This window comes from Lepidochelys kempii, chromosome 2, assembly GCF_965140265.1.
Source record: "Lepidochelys kempii isolate rLepKem1 chromosome 2, rLepKem1.hap2, whole genome shotgun sequence".
Taxonomy (NCBI): Eukaryota; Metazoa; Chordata; order Testudines; family Cheloniidae; genus Lepidochelys; species Lepidochelys kempii.
This window is the reverse complement of record NC_133257.1, coordinates 161,760,717-161,776,785: the sequence shown is the minus strand read 5'-3', so window position 1 is coordinate 161,776,785 and position 16,069 is coordinate 161,760,717. Positions and strand designations below refer to the sequence as shown.

The window sequence follows — 16,069 nt, the reverse complement described above, 5'->3', positions numbered from 1 at the left end:
GAAGCCAGAGCCTATGGAAGTTTCCAGCTAGCTGAGAATGTAGCCACCTGCATGCTCAACAATGCTTGCCACAAACAGCACCTACCCCAGTGCACTGTTCACTCCACTGGCTTCCCCGCTGTAAAGTCAAGTAAAATCTCTTATGATTTTCAAAGCCATCCAAAACATTAGCACTTGGCACTTGAGGGACTCTCTCTCTCTCTCTGTCCCCCTGCCCCCAAGACCACGATCTCCCACAACAGTTGTGTTCCAGTGGAACGTTGTGACTGTCATCTTCTAGGGTAGGTCACATAATTACAGAAAACAGCTTTCCCAGTGGCAGGCTCCTATCATTGGAACTCACTTCTGGCAATGAAATTCTCTTATCTGTATGTCTTTAAAAAAAGTCTCTGATTAATATGGGAAAGAAGGAGAAAAAAATAGCCATCTTTGGAATGCATAATATGGAATTCTGTCTGAGACGTATAAACTAACGCTTCCTATTAATGTTGTCATTTTCCACATTGCAAGTTTTGCTCTGCTATGTTTCTAGTGGTGATGAAGCTAATTTAGCTAATTGTTTTACTTCTCTAAGTATCAGGCTCATGATTTAGATCAACAAGAAATGTGCCCAGTTCTGGAAATACTGGACCAAATCCACAGTTTCCACAGTATGCATCCGATGAAGTGAGCTGTAGCTCACGAAAGCTTAAGCTCAAATAAATTGGTTAGTCTCTAAGGTGCCACAAGTACTCCTTTTCTTTTTGGACCAAATCCTGTAATCCTTATTATTTAAGCAGAGCTCCCATTGATTTTAAAGAGGAGTAGGGTCTCAAACATTAACACAAACGACAGTGCAAATTGTACACCATTAACGTTACCACTACCAGCCTTAACAAAACAAAACTCAAGGGCTTGTCCACGCAAGGAAATGGCCTGGAATAGCTATTTAATACTTGCTCCCTGTATGGACACACCATCTGCCTTTTTTGTGGATTAAGATAAACTGCAAAAAGGTTGTCTTAGTGTGAAATAAGTGTCCAAATGGAAAGTTAGTGTTTTAAAATTCACACCCTCGCTTATTTCACAATAGCTTCCCCCTGTTCACAAGCCTTCAAAGCTAGCAGTTCTGCCTGCTTATATTCAGCCAGCCCAGTCTTGCAGGGATTTGGCAGTGATGAGCTAACAGATGGTAATTCAACAGTGCTTTTCAGCAGAGGTCATTAATAATATCAAGCTCCTTTAATACTTCAATTATAGTTGTCCCTTTGAAAGAGCTGCTTACATTCACACATCTCCCACAATCAAGAAGCAGTAGATTTGAGCCATTCCTGCTCTCATAACTCAGTCCTTCCAAGAGTGGGGGACTCTCTGGAGAAATGACTCTACTGTTCGCCTATCCACACAGCAGGCTGAACAAAAGTCCCCAAAATTGACAGAAAGGGGGAGAAGTGTCAGGACACTTAAGATGGGCCCAAATTAGATATGCAAGATCAGTACCTCTTCCAGTGCTTGCCTTGGTATTACTGTAGGGTTTTCAGATAAGCTTGTTATTTTTGTTTATCCATCCATGCCCGTAATAAAATAATAATTTGCAGAACAGCCTTCCATATGACGTTCTCACGGCACTTTATGAATGCTAAGACTCACAAAGGTTTGGAGCGAGGAAGGTAAACATTCACATTAGGGCCGACTGAGAAGTTTTCAACTGAGCCGTTTTTTGCTGAAGAATTCAGTTTCTTCTAAATCAAAATGTTGTATGACAAGGTGTCAATTTCAACAAAATTTTCCAATGAGAAAAGTTGAAAGACTTTGTTTCAGTTAATTTCTTTATTATTTTTATATATATATTAAAACATTAATTTTATATTCATTTACATTATATAAATATAATGTTTATATATCTTAAATATGAAGTCTAAACAAAACATTTCAATGGTCCCTAATCAAAATTTTTCAGAATTTTCAGAAATTTCCAAATTTCCACTTTTTGTTCTGAATCAAACAAATATTTTCTATCTGAAATGTTAGCACTTACCCCAGAGAATGGGAATTCCCATTCCCAACCAGCTCTACTCTACATTTTGCAATGGGTAAATTAAGGCACAGATAGGTTTAGTTTTTTTAAATGTATCCACTCATTGTCAGTGTCTTCATTTTTGGTTATCGAAGATGAGAAATTTTGGGCTAGATCATGCTAGATGAGCAGCTTTGATTTCAGATTCTCAGACCCTCTGTGCCTCTAGTTGGGCAACCAAAAATCAAAGCACTCAAATTTAGTGGGAGGTTTTGAAAGTATTGGGTGTGTGAATTTGGGCAAAGCACACGGAGAATGTGACAGAGCTGGGAATATAATCCAGACCCCAGGTGCCAAATAGTGCTTTAGCCAGAAAACCATCCTTCCCCACTCAAAAGCCTTTTCTTGTTCTCTCGTTTATAGAACTTGTGTCGTCTCCAACCTTATCAGTGCTGCTAAGATTAGCTACCCAAAGATTAGATTCAAAATCTTCAGCTCCCTGGATGTTAGTTGGTAATTTAAGAAAAAGAAAAAAAGTTATATTTTAAAAATTTGTTTCAAGGGGATAAATGAAATTACCAGATTTGTTGGATTTGAAGTGAGTGAATGTTTATAGCTGTGTTTAACCCCTTTGAAAAAGATGACAAATCTATTGCATGGGTGCTACCAGACCACACTACATAATGCATACAAACGGTCTGATGGATTTGCATCAATGCATTTCTCAGCTAAACCGACTTCTGCTTAGATGTTAAGCAGGGAAAACAACAACATTGTTTAAACATTTCTTATTGGTTTTAACCGCACATTCCTATTTATACTGATGAATAATGACAGTGGGAGTTGTTTCAAATCCTTTTTACTGATAACTTTCCACCCATGAAAGGAGGGTCATAATCTTTAATTTATCACAGTGCCCGACAGGGTTTTGGTGGCGGGGGTGAGAAGGTCTTTGACTAACTATCCAATAATCTTAAAAAATTGAATACTGTATTATCAAAATTTGTATTTGTTCTCCAGTAGAGCTGGATGGGTGGCATGGGGTGCAACCTGGACTGTGGGACCACTGAGCCCTCTGTCCCACCAACCTGGGCTGCCTCTTACATGGTGATGCTGATGTCAAGCTACAAACCTCTGATAGGTACTGCACTTACACACACATCCACAGGCAGGGACACACCCAACTGAGTTACATGAATGATCAGCCACTCATGAACCATCAATAAAGATGCTCCAGACTATTCCCCACAACTCTCCAGCCTTGCACCCCAGAACTGCACTGTCTTGCAGTGGTCAGAAGCCTAGCCAGTGTAAACTCATTACCTATGACAGGTTTTAGAGTAACAGCCGTGTTAGTCTGTATTCGCAAAAAGAAAAGGAGTACTTGTGGCACCTTAGAGACTAACCAATTTATTTGAGCATGAGCTTTCGTGAGCTACAGCTCACTCGCATCCGATGAAGTGAGCTGTAGCTCACGAAAGCTTATGCTCAAATAAATTGGTTAGTCTCTAAGGTGCCACAAGTACTCCTTTTCTTTTTACTCATTACCTAGTTCACCACTTCGACAAAAGGGTAGTGGATATGCAACATCTCTTGTTAACCTGAGCTGAGATTTCCCAAACACTTCGACCAAAACACACTCTTTTAGGTAAAACAGATTTATTAACACCAGAAAAATAGATTGTGATTAGAAGTGCTAGCCATAAATGTCAGAGATAGTTACCTTAAGCAAATAAAAAGTAAACAAGCTTTCTAAATCCTAAACTTTGATTCAACTCTTGCTTAGACTAAAACAGCTTTTGTCACCCTGACAGACATTACAAGAAGGTTACAGTTCCTCAATACACAGATTCCCTTCTGGCCTGGGACCAAATTCTCTTCAAAGTCCTCCAGACATTCTTCCAGGTGTTGAGTTGGAGGTGAGTGGGGGGAGAGGCCAAGTGATGATGTCACTTCCACTCTTTTATATTTTCTTCCAGCTTACTGGAAAGATCCTTGCTGTGATGTGGGGATCAGAGAGTCCCCATTGATCAAGCAGTCTCCACTGCATACCTGCCTTCTCTAAGGAGTCTCTGGGATAGTGGATTCTTTTCTTGATGGGTGTTGATGAGTCATTAGCACTGTCTGGCTTTGTTGTAACGAAGGCTGATTGCGGGTGTTCCCAACCTCACAACATATTTCAGTAGCAATACTTCATAACTTCACATACAATGATACCACATACAATCCAAAAAGATATTAATGTTCAACAGATCAAGACTTTTAAAATGATACCTCACAAGGTACACTTGTACAAAACATATATCACCATAGTGAATATGGGGGTTCCAGGGTGGTACTTTGATGTACAGTGTGTCACACTGGGAAATGTTTTTTTTCCTGTTGAGTGAAAACTTGAGATATCAAAGATTTTCCTGTAACGTGTCTGGATAAAACAGACCTTTCAAATTCACACCCACACGCAACCTGCCTGGTGGTTAGGGCATCCACCTGTTGGATGGGATACCTGGAGGAGTCAAGTCCCTGCTCTGAATCTCTCTCTGGTTTTGATCAGAAATTCCCTCCTGGCCTTGAGAAACCTTTCCAAAACATTCCTGAAAGTGATGTGTTCTCACAAAAAGTTTCAGTTTTGACAAAAGGGCATTTTTGATGAAAAACCATTTCATTGAAAAATTGCCAACCAGCTGTAATATTCCATATGATTGACTGACTTACTACTACATGAGAGACCTTACCAGACTCCCATTTATCTGAAGAAAACCCAAGAACTTAATTTGATACAGATAAACAGGCATCTACTATAAATGAAAAAGATTCAGTTAGCTCAGAAAAGAAAAAAAAAAAGATGATTATTCTGTTCCGTTCCCTAATACTAGCTGTCATGTCCAATTCTTTTTTCTTCAGAAACTTTTGGTTTTAGAAGTTACAGCTACTAAGGCCCTGATACTGCAATCTCATAGGACATATGCTGAAATTTATGCTCATGAATAGTCCTGTTAACTGTGGGTACGTCTACTCAGCAGCTGGGAGGTGTAATTCCCATACATGGGCTAGCTGTGCTCAAGGTAGCACATAAGAGTCACTTTGTGGTTGTAGTGGCAGGGGCTAGCTGCCCAAGTACAGTGCCGCCCAACCCTCTGGGTACGTACTCAGGTGTCTAGCTCAAGCTGTCACCATGGCCACACTGCTATTTTAGCATGCTAGGTTGAGCAGAGCTAGAGAGTTTATGTCTACTCATGCTGGGAATTACAGTTCCCAGCTGCTGTGTAGACATACCCTGTCTCTTTTGAACACACTCCCTTCTCTACACCGATGTCGGAACATTTTTTAAAGAAGAGTATAAGATTTGTCTCCAACTCTTTCCCATCGATTTCTCTTTTCTATGAAAAATTGCTTGACACTTTGGTGAAAATGAAAACTTGTTCAGTTCTCACCCTTACCTTTTCAGCTGGCCCCTCCACTTTACTCAGTTAAAAACGTCTTCACAAATAAAATACCTTTTTAAAAAAAAGATGACCCCACTAGTCCCTATTACTGCCAGGATCGAAGGTTATTTCCAGTATTAAAGATCATATTTATCCTCTTAACTATTTATAAACTCCCTCTCACCTGTTTACTCTGCAGTGCTGCTTCTTGGCTTGACCTTGCACAGCACGGGTGTAAAGTGCTGTGTGTTTAATTGAAAGGTAAAAAGAAGGAGAGGAACCAATATTGCCTTAATGAGCAATGGGAATGTTTAGCTAAATTTCTCCTTAGCAAGGAAGCTATTTAAAGCTATGCCTCCTCTTGCACTCTTGTGGGGGACAGACCTCAATATTGATGCAAAAATTAATGAAAGTTGTAACATTTTTGTAATGTTGGTCAATACAAACTTGTGTGCCCTTTTACAGAATATTAAAATATACCTACAAGTATGTTATTGCCAGGATGCTTGAAAACAACATCTGTGTATGGGTTAGTTATATTATAATATGTTCAAGCAAATTAAAGAAATTACAGAAGGCTTCTGCTTTCTGCAGGGATGAAAGTAAGTCTAGGGACTTACTGGTACGGGGCTGGGGAGGTCAGCGCCAGCCCTGACCCACCCTGTACCAGCAAGTGCCTCCTTCCCCCTCCCCAGGGTAACAGCGGCAGCCAGGGGCTCTGGCACCAGTTTAAAAGGGCCCTGGGAGGTAGCGGCGGCCAGAGCCCTGGGCCCTTTAAATCATCCCCAGAGCCCCACCACCGCTTCCCCGGGGCTCCAGCAGCAGGACTCCGGGGACAGGGCTCCGGCCGCCGCTACCGCCCCAGGCCCTTTAAATCACCGCCCCAGCCCCGCTGCCTCTACCCCAGGGCTCCAGCAGCGGGGCTCTGGCAGCAATTTAAAGGGCCGGGGGCTCCAGCCGCTGCTGGGAGTCGCAGACCCTTTAAATTGCACCTGGGGAAGCCGATCCACCCTGATACGGCACACCGGCTCTTGCCGGTGTGCTGTACCGGGGCGTACCGGCTTACTTTTACCTCTGGCTTTCGGTCATCCAGAAACTGGCTAAGGCTCAGAAAGATAATACCTCCTTGACCATAAAATGGTTTATGACCCCCATGAGTGTTTACACAGACTTTTCAAAAGCAGCTTTCCTAACTTTACTTTGCCTTAACTTTTATACTATGCTTATTGGAATTTGTGCTTTGTACAAAATACTTAATAGACGTTTAATTGCTACCACAGATTGGAACTCTAAGAAGCTTGGGTCAAGAAACAAACAAACCAAAAGAGTGTCCTATCTACAGGGCCATCCTTAGAACTGATGGGGCACTTAGAAGAGAGGAAAGTGATCAGGAACAGTCAGCATGGATTCACCAAGGGCAAGTCATGCCTGACTAATCTAATTGCCTTCTATGATGAGATAACTGGCTCTGTGGATGAAGGGAAAGCAGAGGACCTGTTGTTCCTTGACTTTAGCAAAGCTTTTGACACGGTCTCCCACAGTATTCTTGCCAGCAAGTTAAAGAAGTATGGGCTGGATGAATGGACTATAAGATGGATAGAAAGCTGGCTAGATTGTCGGGCTCAATGGGTAGTGATCAATGGCTCCATGTCTAGTTGGCAGCCGGTATCAAGTGGAGTGCCCCAAGGGTCAGTCCTGGAGCTGGTTTTGTTCAATATCTTCATAAATGATCTGGAGGATGGTGTGGATTGCACCCTCAGCAAGTTTGCAGATGACACTAAACTGGGAGGAGAGGTAGATACGCTGGAGGGTAGGGATAGGATACAGAGGGACCTAGACAAATTGGAGGATTGGGCCAAAAGAAATCTGAAGAGGTTCAACAAGGACAAGTGCAGAGTCCTGCACTTAGGACGGAAGAATCCCATGCACTGCTACAGACTAGGGACCAAATGGCTAAGCAGCAGTTCTGCACAAGAGGACCTAGGGGTTACAGTGGACGAGAAGCTGGATATGAGTCAACAGCGTGCCCTTGTTGCCAAGAAGGCCAATGGCATTTTGGGATGCATAAGTAGGGGCATTGCCAGCAGATCAAGGGAAGTGATCATTCCCCCCTATTCGACACTGGTGAGGCCTCATCTGGAGTACTATGTCCAGTTTTGGGCCCAACACTACAAGAAGGATGTGGAAAAATTGGAAAGACTCCAGCGGAGAGCAACAAAAATGATTAGGGGACTGGAACACATGAGTTATGAGGAGAGGCTGAGGCAACTGGGGATGTTTAGTCTACGGAATAGAAGAATGAGGGGGGATTTGATAGCTGCTTTCAACTAACTGAAAGGGGGTTCCAAAGAGGATGGTTCTAGACTATTCTCAGTGGTAGAAGAGGACAGGACAAGGAGTAATAGTCTCAAGTTGCAGTGGGGGAGATTTAGGTTGGATATCAGGAAAAAAATTTTCACTAGGAGGGTGGTGAAACACTGGAATGCGTTACCTAGGGAGGTGGTGGAATCTCCTTCCTTAGAAGTTTTTAAGGTCAGGCTTGACAAAGCTCTGGCTGGGATGATTTAATTGGGGATCGGTCCTGCTTTGAGCAGGGGGTTGGACTAGATGACCTCCTGAGGTCCCTTCCAACCCTGATATTCTATGATTCTATGCAGTATTATTAAACTGGTGCCCCTTTGCCCGACGGCAGCCCGGGCTTGCAGCCCAGGAGGGGAGGGACGAGGCAGCAAAGGATACCGAGCCGCCCAGCCCGCCTCATGGTGGCGGAGAGTCACAGTTTCCCAGAGAGACCCCTGTATCCTCTCCCTCATGCTGAATGTGCGGTGCTGGCACATTCGGCTCTGTGAATACGGCCCCTGCCTAAGGAGGCTGCAGCGCGCACTGGGCGTGCGGGAGCTGACCCGCTCTTACCTGCTGTCATGGGCAGTGGGTGAAGCTGCCACTTGGGGAGGTTAGCTTCCCAGCCCACCTCTTCTGCCTGTGGCCGTGCCCATACTCCACCCCTGCTCTGCCCCAGGCCTCGCCCCTACTCTGCCCCGGCCCTGCCCTCTCCCCACTGTCTCCCTCCTCTCTTCCCTCCATTCCCTGCTCACCCCCTTCCAGCCAAATCCCTGAACCCAAATGAAGCAAATGACATTTGAAAAAAAAAAAACACATTTCTGCAATTTCTTTCTAAAGAAAATGGAACATGTTTTCCACTGCATGCCAGATGGTGAAGACTGGACATGCAGAAGGTACCTAATTAAAAGCACTAAACTTGGGAATAAAAAAAGTCAGTCACAGGTTTTTTGACATACCCTGAAGTTTGTCAGAGATTTATTTTCAAAAACTTTGCAGTAAAAGCAAGTCAGCTGTCCTGCTGAATACAACATTAAGTATTATGGAATACACGATGCAGCTCTTTTCTGTTTTACATTTTCTTAATCGGTATTTCTAAGTTGATTTTATATTTTAAATGTACTCTGAAGCCATCAAGTAATTATTCCAGATTACTACATATTTAACTCACTGAAACAAAGACATTATTTAATATTAATCAGTCACAGAGGTTTAGTGTGTTCATAACAATGTTCATTGCTTTTAGAAAAAGGGAACGCTAATTTACTGTGTGATCTCCATAACAATAGACATGTTTATGAAATTTCACCAACTTTAAAAAATGTGTTTCCAAAGATTTTAGGCATAACAAAGGATTTCATATCTTACTAAGGTACTGATTTTGCTGGAGGGTTCTCTTAAAACTAGTTCATCAGATAGTCAGAAGTAAAGAAAGGGAAACTCATTTGTCCAGCTATCTGGAAGGAAAGGGGTGTTGTCCCTTTAAGGACTCTCTTCAACAGGGATGTGAAGGGAGAAGAGAACAGAAAGGACAGGAAGACTGGAAGCAAGATTTTTGTATTATAGTATTTAAAATTGAAATGTGTATTTTAGATAAGGGTGGTCTTTTGAAGGATTTATTTAAAAAACAATATGTCTGAAGATCCAAGCATTTGAGGCTAAAGATGAATACTCAAATTGTGCATCTAAAAATCTATGCAAGGATTTTTTAGAGATATGATTTTTTAATCTCCAGCAACACACTAATGAAATATTTTTAAAGCAAATTTTAAACTAATGTCCTGTAGACTAATGTGTTCTGAGTAAATATTATATAATGCACAACTGCTTTTGTCAGTAAATTCAGAAACTGACAGTATATACGTGGTTTCAGAGTAACCGCCGTGTTAGTCTGTATTCGCAAAAAGAAAAGGAGGACTTGTGGCACCTTAGAGACTAACCAATTTATTTGAGTATGAGCTTTCGTGAGCTACAGCTCACTTCATATACGTGGGGGTTGGCAAATGGCTTCATTACCACTTGAATGGCACTTTAACAGTTTCAATGTTGTGCTAATAGGTCTGGCAGGCTGGAAGCTTTTTCACTTTTAAAGTTACTAGATCCCCTCTGGAGTAAGAGTCACCAGACTGCAGCAGCTAGCTGTGGGAGCCTACAGGAAGGGTCAGAACAGGGATAGGAAGAGCCAGGATGGGTGCCCCAAATTTTCTGGTGCCCTACACAGCCACATATGCCTAAGGACGGCCCTGTCTATCTAGACCAGGATACCTCCCTCTTGTATAAATGATAAGTTTGGAATACATATAATTCCTTATCTCAAGAACAGAAAATTTGTAAAGATAAGTGTTTAGGGAAGACCTGGTCCTGAAAAAGAATGTAAAGATGTTCTTTATACAGATACCCCAAAAAGGAATGTGGGGATTTGTTATCAGAACAATAAATCTAGGTTGTAAAGAGGGCCTCTACCATAGGCGCGAACTCCATGGGTGCTCTGGGGCTGGAGAGCCTCCTGCCCGCTGTCGGGCCCTCTGGGGCTGGAGCACTCATGGGAAAAAAATGGTGGGTGCTGAGCACGCACCGGCAGCCCCCCCTACCAGAACCTCCCCCTCCCCCCAGAGCCTCCTGCCACTGTCGGGCCCTCTGCCTCCTTCCCAGTACCTACCGCCTGCCACGGATCAGCTGTTTTGCGGCATCAGGAGGCACTGCGGGGAAGGGGGCAGGAGCGAAGGTGCATCGCGTGAGGGGGAAGGGGTGGGGAGGGAAGAGGCAGGTCAGGAGCAGGAAGAATCAGGCTGGGGGTGGGTCCTGGGTGAATCACCCCCCCCCAGCAGATTAGAAATTTAGTGCGTATGGCCTCTACCAGCCCCCCTTTTCAAGAAAATTCTGCACCCTTAAAATTTTAGAGAAAAATGTGTGTAGTAGGGAAACGTTTTGTTAAAAACCATTGACTATTTTTTAAATGTTGAAATGGCAAACCATTTTGAAAGGCATATTTGAAAGTATTTTAACTAAATGCAAAGAGCATGTGGTTTCTTAATATCACTGCTATGTAAGTGATAAAATGCTTTATGTACCAACCTGATATGTAATCTGCAGCACACATACTAAAATTGGAATGATACAGAAAAGAATAGCATGGCCCCTGCACGAGGATGGCATGCACATTCGTGAAGCATTCCATCTAGTACAGCTGATTACTAATGTAAAAGCCATTTAAGTATAGATTATTTATATTAATGGGGAATTAATTAATTAATTACTGTCAGTGCTCCAGCAACTCCCTCTCCCAGCTCAGGAAGACAAGAAGAATGATCTCTCCAAAAATTGTTATGAAGTATTAACAACTTCTTTAGCTTAAATAGTAATTAAAGACTCTACGAATTATTGATTTTTTTTAAAAGACTGTTTTTAAAGTTAAAACTCTTTTATAAAGAACGAGTTTTGACTTTTTTTTTTTTTTTTAATTTCCTGTTGAACGCTAATAAAACTAAAGGAACATTTCCCAAAGTGGACAGAATCAAAAGGAAATTCAAAAACTAGAAATTATCTGAAATGTTCCCCAACAGGACACAGCCAATTAGAAGTGTGCTGCACATTCATTAAACAGACTACATATCAAAAGCTGAATATGTCAACAAAATCAACCCCTGAAGACATGAGCCGACGAAAGCATGACAGTAGCCAACCTGAATCTCAACAAGCCGGGAGAAGGAGAGTTTTCCTATAATTTCATGAAAATAAGAAGAAGAGTATAAAAAATTCTAAAGTGATCACCCATGCCACTCAGCTACTGTACTCAAACAGCATGCACTCCTCAGCTCTTCCTGCCCATCTCTGTATGCCAACTGTCACAGACAGCTAAGAAAAACAAAGACAACCCAAGAAGAAATCAACTCAAGGAAAACCTCTAAGATTTCCTCATGGATTGGTGAGAGGAAAATTAATTGACACACTGGCAAGGGATTAGATTTAGTAATTTGTAATGATTTTACTGGTCTATGGTAATGCCATTGTAACAAACTATTAACAGTTTTTCCTGCTAATCACCAAATGATTATACCATGTATTCCTGGAAAATATACAGGGGCTAAACACTTGTAAACAGACAAGTAGCAGGATTTAAGATTCTTAATATTCATTAACTGGCCTGTTTGAAGACAGCTCCTTAAATGGTTTCTAAATAACTGATTTAAATATTTTCTTTCATTTCATGGGATGTAGTTGCACTGACAACCAATGCATTTACCTGAAGGCCAGTAAAATAGGAATACCTCACTAACAGAATCTGAATGCAGAGCCAAAACAACAGCTAGGATGTTGCTTTATAACAGGGTGAACAAAAATTCTGAGCACCCCAGATTTGTGAGGTGGGCATTTAAAGGTCTGGCTCTGTGTTAGTATCCAAACGTGATGCCTTGATATAGTACACTAGAGCCAAACACTGCTCTTACAGCCATAAAAGCTCATTGATTTAAATGGGTTGCATGACTGAAACCAGGGGCCAGAATATCACCTTTTGTCAATTTTTGTTTGAGGGAGTTTTGTGGATAGCACAGGTGAGTAATTACGCTTTGTTGTGTGGGTTCGGTTATCATATTACCCACAGCATTTAGAAAGAAGTGGGTTTCTATGGAGGTCCAAGTATTTCTACTCCAGGCTCTCTCCAAAAGCTGTTACAAAGCTGTCTACCATTCTGTGAAATATGACTCAGACTGCAATAAAAAAAACCCTCATAAAACCATAGGATAAAATACCTTCGCCTTAAGGGCTGAATTACATTTTCAGCAGGTTTTTAGAAAGAAAAAACAAAATAGAGTCAAACTGAAGTTAGACTGCAGTGGCTATAATGAGATTTCCCTCTCTATCAGTGCTGTGAAGCAAAGGTCATGGTGTTAATATTCCATAAAAGTTTGCAGCATTTAAGACATTTTAAAAAGTCCGCAGATGATCTCAGCCTTTGCATAGATTTCTCTCCAAAATGCTTAATGACGTTGTCAGCATGAGGTGGTTAGTCAACATTCTAAAGTCTGAGCAAAGGTCAAGGCAAATAAAATATGCTGGAAATCTGAGCCCAAGGGTATGCTCTGAAATGTGGTGCTGAACACAATCCATCAATAGGTACACTCTGTTCTATTACTCACATGATCGCCAAGCCTGCTTCGCTGTAAATCTGTGGTTCAGAAGTGGTCAAAAACGTCATGGTTTTGGTCATCTGTGTCAATTACCAGCATGTGATTTATTAAAAAGTATACTTTAATAGATCATAATGCTAACAGATCATAAACCAAATGGCAGATTATAAATCAGGTACCACTTGAAAGTATAGTGTGATTATACGCAGGCTGGGAGCACACCTTATTGTTAAGGGTTTCCTCCCCTCTCTGAACTCTGGGGTACAGACGTGGGGACCCGCATGAAAGACCCCCTAAGCTTATTTCTATCAGTTTAGGTTAAAAACTTCCCCAAGGCACAAATCCTTCCTTGTCCTTGGATGGGTACTGCTGCCACCACCAAGTGAGTTAGACAAAGATTCAAGAAAAGGACCACTTGGAGTTCCTGTTTCCCTAAAATATCCCCCCCCACATCCCTTCACCCCCTTTGCTGGGGAGGCTTGAGAATAATCTGCCAACCAAATAGGTAAACCAGGTGAGCACAGACCAGACCCTTGGGTTTTTAGGACACTAAAAACCAATCAGATTCTTAAAAAACTGAACTTTATTATAAAGAAAAAAAAGTAAAGAAGCACCTCTGTAAAATCAGGGTGGACGGTAACTTTACAGGGTAATCAGATTCAAAACACAGAGGATTCCCCTCTAGGCAAAACTTTAACGTTACAAAAAACAGGGATAAACCTCCCTCTTAGCACAGGGAAAATTCACAAGCTAAAACAAAAGATAACCTAATGTGCCTTGCCTTGTTTACTTACACTTTATGTAATATCAGAGACTCATTTCAGGATTGTTTGGAGGAGATGGATTTCCCTGCCCTGGTGCCTCTCTGCCTCCCAAGAAAACACAAAGAAAAGCAAAACAAAAACCTTCCCCCACAGATTTGAAAGCATCTTCTCCCCTTATTGGTCCTTTTGGTCAGGTGCCAACTAGGTTATCTGAGCTTCTTAACCCTTTACAGGTAAAGGAGGGATTTTCTGCTACCCTTAGCTGTACGTTTATGACAGGGTGCCTAACACTTCCTATCATAACACCCCTGTTTTCAGTTGCTTTATAACTTCGCCATACTTTAACCATTCAGGCTGAAGTTTCTATGCCAGGTGTCTGCCTTAGGCTGAACTTCTCTGGAAAATTTCAGCCAAAAAAATTCAGCTATTCCGGAAAACAGGGATAGGGAAAAATACATTGTTTTGGGCCATATTACATTCTGATGACCTTTTCTTTGAGAAGTTCTAGTGCCACACTGCTGTGCAGAAGAGACTTGAAATTTGGCAGGAGGTGCCTTTTGCCATCCCAGTGAAAACCTGCCAAAGTTTGTCCAAGTTTTAAGCATCAGAAGAATTGCAGTTTGCACATGCTCAGTACAGACTGCTAGTGCTTCACAGCTTAATCCCCTGAAGATTTCATCCGCAATGAGCATGCTCCAGCCTGGGACTGCAGGGGGATGAGCAGGACTTTCCCTGCAATTGCAGCACCCAGCTAGCTGCTCTAGGAGCCAACCCAGGTCCAAGCACCAGAACTAAGAGCAGGGCACCAGTCTTTCCTGTGCTCCCACTGAATGCCAGGCAGTGAGGAGGAAGCTACCTGAACTGAATGAAGAGAAGATAAGAGCTGGACCTGCTGAAGGGGTGGGGAGATGAGGGAAGCTGAGGCTGGGAGGAGGAGATGGAGTGGGTAGGCAAAGAAACTAGGGTTGAGAACCAGTGGAGCAGAGAAGAAGGGAGACAGCTTTGATGGGAAGATGGTGCATGAGATAAACTGGGACTGGCTGGTCTATGATTGGGACAAGGAAGTGGAAGGGAGCACTGATAAGGATCCCAGAGAAGGAGATTGGAGCCAGTGGGGATGGGGATATGGAAAGTGAGCGGGGGTGTGATTGGAAGAGGGGAATGGAGGTGCAGGCACAGATCAGATAAAGGGGTGAATGAGGGGAAGGGAGACATCAGATAAGGAATTGAGAAGGGGACTATGATAAATGAAGTGGGGGGAGCTCCCTTTTATGGACACCCAGCCAGCCAGTTAGCTATAAAATCCCTCTTAGTAGCTGTTCTCTACTTGCTTTACCTATAAAGGGCTAAAAAGTCTCACTGCTATGCATAGATAAAAGGAAGGGAGTGGGCATCTGGCCAAAAGAGCCAATGGGAAGGCTAGAACTTTTTAAAATTGAGAAAAAACTCCCCCTTTGTCCATCTGTGGGGGTTCTACCGGCTAGAGAGGTGGACGGAGCAGAGCTATGCTGTAAGAAGCTTGGGGCCAGGTATGAAAAATCCTCAATATCATACCTAGAAACTACTTATTTGAAACCCCAGATATAGATCAGGAAATGGCTAGGAAGACGCGATTAGGTTTATTTCTTTATGGCTTGTGGACTCCTCTGTGCTAACCCCAGGTGCTTTTGTTTTGCTTGTAACCTTTAAGCGGGACCTCAAGAGAGCTATTCTTGGTGCTTAATCCTTGTAGTTACTCTTTTAAAATCTAGCAATAGCCTGAGTTTCCAGATGTATTTTCTTTTTTTTTTAATAAATTGTACCTTTTTTAAGAACAGGATTGGATTTCTGTCTCTTAAGAGGTTGTACACTTTTTTTTTTTACTTAGCTGATGGCAACAACTGATTTCTTTTTTTTCTTTTCCTTTCTCAGCTCTTCCCCAAAGGGGGAGGGGGCAGTGAAAGGGCTTGAGGGTACCCCAAAGGAAGGAATTCCCAAGTGTGCCTTCCTGGGCTCTCAAAGGGTGGTGGCAGCATCTACCAATCCAAGGTCAGAGAAAAGCTGTAACCTTGGGAGTTTAATACAAGCCTGGAGTGACTAGTATTAATTTTTAGAGTCCTTGTGGGCCACCACCTTCTGCACTCGAAGTGCCAGGGTGGGAAATCAGCCTTGACAGGGACTCAGTCAACAAATGAGACAGGGGTGCTACATACAACTGCCTTCTGCACTACACAACCTGTATTCATCCCCAGAGCAGGACCCGTGTGCTGCAAGAGGCAGAGGTGTCAAAAATCCAGTTGGGCTCCCCAACCAGCTGACCACCAGATTCCTGTAAGGGAATTCCAGCTTCTGGATCCCTAGGTGTTTTAAGCCTCCCAGAGCCTGAATGGAGTCTATGCACTGCTTCTGTCTTGGGGTCTCCAGGAACAATCTCAG

The 16,069-nt window shown here is 42.6% G+C and overlaps 1 non-coding gene across 1 annotated transcript; it reads left to right on the top strand.

The window, feature by feature from the left end:
* The first annotated feature begins 10,841 nt into the window (after positions 1–10,841).
* Positions 10,842–10,945, top strand: LOC140907982 (U6 spliceosomal RNA). Its single transcript, XR_012157693.1, has one exon. It is a non-coding gene; the product is annotated as a U6 spliceosomal RNA (small nuclear RNA).
* The last annotated feature ends 5,124 nt before the right edge of the window (positions 10,946–16,069 follow it).